The 7,361-nt window shown below is 41.1% G+C and overlaps 1 pseudogene; it reads left to right on the plus strand.

Moving 5' to 3' along the window:
- Positions 1-2,192: 2,192 nt before the first annotated feature.
- On the plus strand, positions 2,193-2,660 carry LOC125534987 (uncharacterized; annotated as a pseudogene).
- The last annotated feature ends 4,701 nt before the right edge of the window (positions 2,661-7,361 follow it).

Raw genomic sequence — 7,361 nt, forward strand, 5'->3', positions numbered from 1 at the left:
CTGCTAATTCATGTTTGAGCATAGTTCGGTCTCCTTGTGAGAATCTTATGTTGTAATTTTATTCCTAGCACCTGCCTGAGGAGTACCGAACCCCCTAGACATGCCTAGGCCGCCCAGAACACATGGCAATGCCACAGTCATGCGGTGACCACGCGGCGGGCATGCGAGTTTACGCGCTCTGGAGTTGGGGCCCTCGTCCACCATCCAAACCTCGATGTATCGCCACCAAACCATGTATGTCTGATTAAATAGATACTTATATAACTAGAAATGATTTTTGGAAAAATAAAGAGCAAACTGTAAGGTAGATGCAGTTCAAAATTGACCCGCTTCCTGCTGAATCCGCAGAAATTTTTCTTTTTCACAAGTGGTGGATCAAAACTTTTGACACCCAACCATTTTGTCAATTATGCATTAAATATGGCCTAATATTTTAGAAAAATTATTTGGTCCAATTTTGCAACAAATATATGGTAGGTCCTTCACAAAAAGAACTCAATTCGGGCACTCAGAAAATGGAAAATGAATTTTCCATGCAAAGAAAATAAAAACTCCCTTAGGAAACATTGTTTGGAATTCCAAGATGCACCATTGTGCACAATATGAGATCATTTGAACAAACTATGCCATGAATGTGGCCATAAGATTGATCATTTGGCTTGAAAGTCATGAATCTTCACGCATGATAGCTCATTTCTGAGAACACTTTTTTAAAATAATTGTCGTATTACAAGTTTATTATTTTTCCTGGAAACTTGGTCACATATAATGACACAATGCGAAGGTTTTCCAATTTTTTGATTTTTTTTTAATTTTTTATGCCCATTTAGAAATGCGATCAAAACGGTGGGTTTGACCGTGCCTAGCTAGTGGTTGAATCTCGGAAAACTTTTGATGTTTCTCTGATTAAATAGATACTTATGTATCTAGAAATGATTTTTTGATAAAATAAAGAGCAAACTATGAGGCAGCTGCAGTTCAAGTTTGACCCGCTTCCTGCTGAATCGGCGGGAATTTCTCTTTTTCACCAGAGGTGGATCAAGGCTTTTGACACCCAACCATTTGGTCAATTGTGAATCAAATATGGCCTAGTATTTTAGAAAATTGATTTGGTCCAATTTTGCAACAAATATATGGTAGGTCCTTCACAAAAAGAACTCAATTCGGGCACCCGAAAAGTGGAAAAATGTCTTTTTTGCCAAAAAAAACTCATGTCTCACGACACCTTTTTAAAGATATTTATCTTTTTTCATGTTTTTTATTTTTTTTCTGAAAACTTGTTCACATTTTGGTGACACAATGAGAAGGTTTTCCATTTTTGTTTTGAATTTCTCAAGTCATAAAATAGCTGACATGATTTTAATGCATTATTTTTAGGCAACTATGACCTATTTAGATGGTCACAACATCATACTGCATTCTGATTAGTCCGTGGACGTCTCACGCGGATCGTGCATCATACGCCGTCGGATGCTCGCGGATCCAACGACCGTCCTCAACCCTTCCACACTAACTCTGAAACCCTAAGTCATTTTCCATCCACCCCGCCTCCTTTCTTTCCTCGCTCCCTTCTCCTCCTCTCCCCTTCCAAGTCTTCTCTGTCGCGATGCTGCACCTCCCACGATTCGATCCAATCCTCTCCCCCGATGCCACCTGCCGGCGGCGACCTCCTCTCAACCAGCCCCGCCGGTGGCCTCTAGATCCAACCCAGCAGCTACTAGCTCAAGCCCAACTCCTACCCCGTGGCCATGGCCATGGCAGGGGGAGCCCGAATCCCTAGCCCGTGGTGGCTAGGGTTTCGGTCGCCTCCAACTCGATCCGGCGCTGCTCCGGTGAATCCCGAACCCTCAAGCGCCGATCCATCTCCGGGATGGCCTTGATCTGCTCGAGGACGACCGGTTCTTCGTCAACCTGCAAGGACGCACGCTAGCAGCAGGCAATCTCCTCTCCGGCGAGCCCACCCATGGCGACCAGGATGGTCTCCCCCTCCCAAATCCATCACGGTCTCCCAAATCTCCCTCTGCCCCTCAAGGTCCGACCCATCTCCCCTCTCAGATTTTAGTTTTTTTTCTTGATTTGGTATGGTGGTGGTTCACCTCTATCCCCCTCTCTCACTCTCTGTGCTTGTAGCGGCTGTTCACCCCCAACCTCCGGTCCATGCGCGCGGCTGTTGATCCACTCGAGCGAGCGGGATGCTGGAAGGGAAGGCGACGGTGGAGGACACCAACATGCCAGCCAAGATGCAGCTGTAGGCCACGCCGGCGGCGTCCAGGGCACTCGACCGCTTCAACGTCCTCGACTGCCGGAGCATCGCGGTGCACATCAAGAAGGTGAGAAACTTGCCAATACCGCCCCCAAATCTATAGCCTCTGAATCTGCAAGTAACAAGCTAGAGACAGTCTTGCAAGAGAAATAACGATGTACTTGAACATGAATCAACAGTTATCTACGCAAGTGCTGCCGAATGATTGGATCTGATTTGGACGGCTACACTGCAGGAGTTCGACACGATCCATGGCCTGGGGTGGCAGTGCGTGGTGGGCTGCAGCTTCGATTGCTACTTCACGCACAGTAAGGGGAGCTTCATATACTTCAAGTTTGAGTTGCTCAGGTTCCTCGTCTTCAAAGGCATGGCGGATGAGCAACCGCTGCCGTGCTGATCTAGTCTGTAAGTTTATGTGACAAGGTGAGCATACAACTTGTGATGCATTTTCCTGGTCTGTAGGTTTACGTGAGTTCTGATCCGATGGTGGCATTTTACATGCTGTTTTTGTTCTTCAGCGTCAGTTAACGATCTAAATGGTTCAACATTCAGCAAAAGGATACCTGCATACTCACGTTGCAGTTTTTCAAATGCTGAAAGTTTCTTCAGACTCCAGATTGCCTTCACTTGGACAAAGTTGAGCCAGCGACTGTCACCCACAACCACGGTGGCCACCTTGCTCCCCTCCTCCCTTTAGTTATGAGTTTAAATATGCAAATAGTCACCTCCTTTTGCAATTCTGATCAGTTTAAATAATGGCTATTGAAGATCCATTTATACTTCCACATGGTTTCAGAATCTGGATAGAATCACTATAGCAGTTATGTGATTCGTTCTGTAGCTTGTGTTTGATACTTGGAAATAACAGAATAGAAATCTGGAATTTTTTTGACACGCCATGTAGTATACTGAAAACCTCCTTTCTTCTAGCGCTGCTACACAATGCTAGTTAGGATGAGTACAACTACATTTTTATCTATCTGAAAAATGGTGCAAAGATTTACTAGTACTTGCCTTGGTGATATGACACGTCCATGGTGCGATTTAATTAGATTCAGACTTCGATAGGCCAGCTGGCCAGGGCGTGTGCTTGTATTAGCATGGAACAGTTACTACTAATTAATGAAGAAAGCACACTTGTTCACATAAAGGAAGATATGTCTGTGTTAGTATTCGTGTTCTTGATCTTACCTGATAGACTTGTTTTTACTAATATAAACAAATAAAATCAGAATGTTTGCATAAATCATTCTCACTTTTAGTTGAGTTCTAAGTACGTAGTGTCTTTAGTTCTTTGCTTATATTATAGTCAGAATTATACCGTGTGACTGAATAATGTGTTATTTAGTTAGCTAAGCAGTATCTTTAGTTTTCTGATGATTGCTCAACTCTCAATTCTGAATAAATAAGTAGCTGACCCTATTGGTTCTTTCTTTCTTCAGGGCTATGAGTTGATGGCCACGCTGCTGTTTTGCTCTGCTTGATAATTCTTTTACTGTCCAGACTGCTCTCTGCATAGTTTCCAGTTGCTTATAAAACGATAAAACAATGGTGATATGAGGTGCGACAATGGTTTGTAATTTTGGTTTCATCCCCAACCTCTCCAGCTAGCTTCTTCTTCACATCATATCATATTTGCACCTGCTGCTGCATCATGGATTCGATGGTCACCTACTAGCTAAGTTGCTTAGCTTGTATTGCCATCGAATTGGTCAATACTGTTTCACTTTGCTTGTTTCTTGTACTAGGTCTGTCAGTTACAGCATAAACAAACAAATTGCTTAGCTCTCAACTATGAATACATAGCTAGCTAAACTTGTTCTTTCTTTCTTTCTTTCTTTCTTTCTTTAGAGCTGTGACTTATATGGGTCAAGCTGTTGTTTTGCTATACTCAATGATACTATTGCTGCCTGTATACTTGTACATGTGGTGATATTTTCCTGAACTGAAGTTGTGAATGTACCATTATTTTCCTGCTGCTACTTATCCCTGGCTCACCTATTCTAGTTGGTTTCAATTGATATTTGTCTCATCTAGCACTCTGACTATAAATGTGTTGTTTTAATCCTGATGATGTTGTATTATAACGTGGAACACTATATTCCTATTTTAATTCAAAAGGAATAAAGCAATCATGTTTGTTTGCTTGGTGTGTGTCGATCTCAAAATGGCGGACAAAACATGACAAGTGAACACTTTGAGGCTCGGTTTCCTGTTCCGTGTTGTAGTTTCTTGATTTATTTTGCATATGCCGCACATCATCTTGAATATCATCTGTTTGTATATGCTTAGGGTATGCATGATGCCTATGCTCTGTATTAGATCAGTATGTTAATATTAGTAGGCATATATCCATGTATGAGCAGTCCATAGTGCAGTTGGCCATATTCTAGCTCATATGGAACTTCCTGTGATATGGTGCAGTCCTGTTTTGTTTCATTGATTGCTTTTTATTTTATCCCTAACCATTTTTTGCTCTATAACATGTAGATGTTGGCGTTCGCTCATGTTTCGTCGCAAGCTCTAGGATGAAGAAGTGAAGAAGCATTTAGTTCTAGCTCATTGGAGCTAGTTATACTTTTATAGATATTTAGTTGAAACACTCAATTTAGTTGTGTTCTTGGTGGCTGTAAACCTAATGTGAAGTATGTTCGATTATAAACGTGGTGTGAACTATGTTTGATTGTAATGTACCAAATTTGGCTATTTTATCTGTTTGAAGTATTACTTCTCTTTTAAATCTGTTCTGATTTAAATATTTGTTTTTATTTATTAGAAAATTGAAATCTGAAGAATCTGACCCTGACCATTGGGACCCACTCAATTAGGACCCATTTGACTATTGGATCTGTCTTAAAAAAAGTAATTGTTGAGACAAAAAGGCCATGACCCAGAAAATAAAAAGGCCGAATTGCTTGCTAGGCACATGTAGCTATTAAAAATTGTCAGGAAAAAATATAAGTGGGCTGAATTGTTGGGCCAGGCCCATGTAAAACAGCGAACTGTACTGGGCTGATTTTAACCAACGACCTTTTCAATTGGTCGCGATTTTGCCACGTCAGATTGCCACGTCGGATCCGACGTGGCCTGGGCAGACAACCAGTGACCAAAACAAAAAGTCATGGGTTCAACAACCAACACAGAGAAGGTCGCTAATTTCAGTTTACGACCGCCAGCTTTTGACCTTCTGTTTTTGGTCACAAAAAGGTCGCAAATGAAAAACTATGACCTTTCAGCGGCCAATAGTGAGGGTCACAAGTTGACATATTTCTTGTAGTGTCTATGAAAAATATTTGAATCTTCTCTGAATTCTTTTATGTATGATTGGTTATCTTTGCAAGTCTCTTTGAATTATCAGTTTGGTTTGGCCTACTAGATTGATCTCTCTTGCAATGGGAGAAGTCCTTAGCTTTGGGTTCAATCTTGCAGTGCTCGATCCCAGTGACAGTAGGGGAAACGACACGTATTGTATTGTTGCCCTCGAGGATAAAAAGATGGGGTTTATATCATATTGCATGAGTTTATCCCACTACATCATGTTATCTTGCTTAAAGTGTTACTCCGTTCTTATGAACTTAAGACTCTAGATGCATGCTGGATAGCGGTCGATGTGTGGAGTAATAGTAGTAGATGCAGGCAGGAGTCGGTATACTTGTCACGGACGTGATGCCTATATACATGATCATACCTAGATATTCTCATAATTATTTGCTTTTCTATCAATTGCTCGACAGTAATTTGTTCACCCACTGTAATACTTATGCTATCTTGAGAGAAGCCACTAGTGAAACCTATGGCCCCCGGGTCTATTTTCCATCATACAAGTTTCCAATCTATTATATCATAAAAATACCAAAAATATTTATCTTATTATCATTATATCTATCAGATCTCACTCTTGCAAGTGGCCGTGAAGGTATCGACAACCCCTTTATCGTGTTGGTTGCGAGGTTCTTATTTGTTTGTGTAGGTACGAGGCGACTCGCGCGTGGTCTCCTACTGGATTGATACATTGGTTCTCAAAAACTGAGGGAAATACTTACGCCGCTTTGCTGCATCACCCTTTCCTCTTCAAGGGAAAACCAACGTGTGCTCAAGAGGTAGCAGCTATCCCTACAAAATCATAGTCTCCTCATGCTATGTCTTCTTAACACAAAGTATTTATCATGCACAACCCCGATGACAAGCCGATCAATTGGTTCACACTTTTTAACGCGCTTTAGCTTTTTCAACTCTCACGCTATACATGAGCGCAAGCCATGGATATAGCACTAAGGGTGAAATAGAGTATAATGATAGGGGTAAATATAGAGAAGACAAAAAAGTACAAAGTCTAACATCGATGCGGCTAACCAACGGGCTATGGAGATGCCCATCGATTGATATCAACGTGAGGAGTAGGGATTGCCATGCAACGAATGCAGTAATACCTATAAGTGTATGAAAGCTCAATATGAAAACTAAGTGGGCGTGCATCTAATCCTATAATGATAAATTCCCACTAGTATATGAAGGTGACAATATAGGAGACTCTCCATATGAAAAACATGGTGCTACTTTAGAGCACAAGTGTGGTAAGGGATACTAACAATGCCCCTTCTCTCTTTGTTTATTTATTTATTTCTTTTTTTCTTTCTTCTTTCTTCTTTTCTTTTCTTTCTTTATTTTCTCTCTCTCATTGTCCGGAGCCTCATCCTAACTTGTGGGGGAATCATAGTCTCCATCATCCTTTCCTCACTAGGGCACTGCTCTAAAAATGATAATGATGATCATCACACTTCTATTTACTTATAACTCAAAAGAAAATAAAAATTAGAACTCGATACCTATGGAAAAGTATGACTCTATATGAATGCCTCTGGCATGTACCATGATGTGCAATGATCTAGCGTAACATGTATGAAAAATGATGAACGGTGGCTGAGCCACAATTACTATGTCAGTTATATGATCATGCAAAGCAATATGACAATGAATGCTCAAGTCATCAAACGGAAGCGGTGGAAGTTGCATGGCAATATATGTCGGAATGGCCATGGAAAAGCCATAATAGGTAGGTATAGTGGCTATTTTGAGGAAGATATAATAAGGCTTATGT

This window comes from Triticum urartu, chromosome 1A, assembly GCF_056163025.1.
Source record: "Triticum urartu cultivar PI428250 chromosome 1A, HENAU_Tu73, whole genome shotgun sequence".
Taxonomy (NCBI): domain Eukaryota; kingdom Viridiplantae; phylum Streptophyta; class Magnoliopsida; order Poales; family Poaceae; genus Triticum; species Triticum urartu.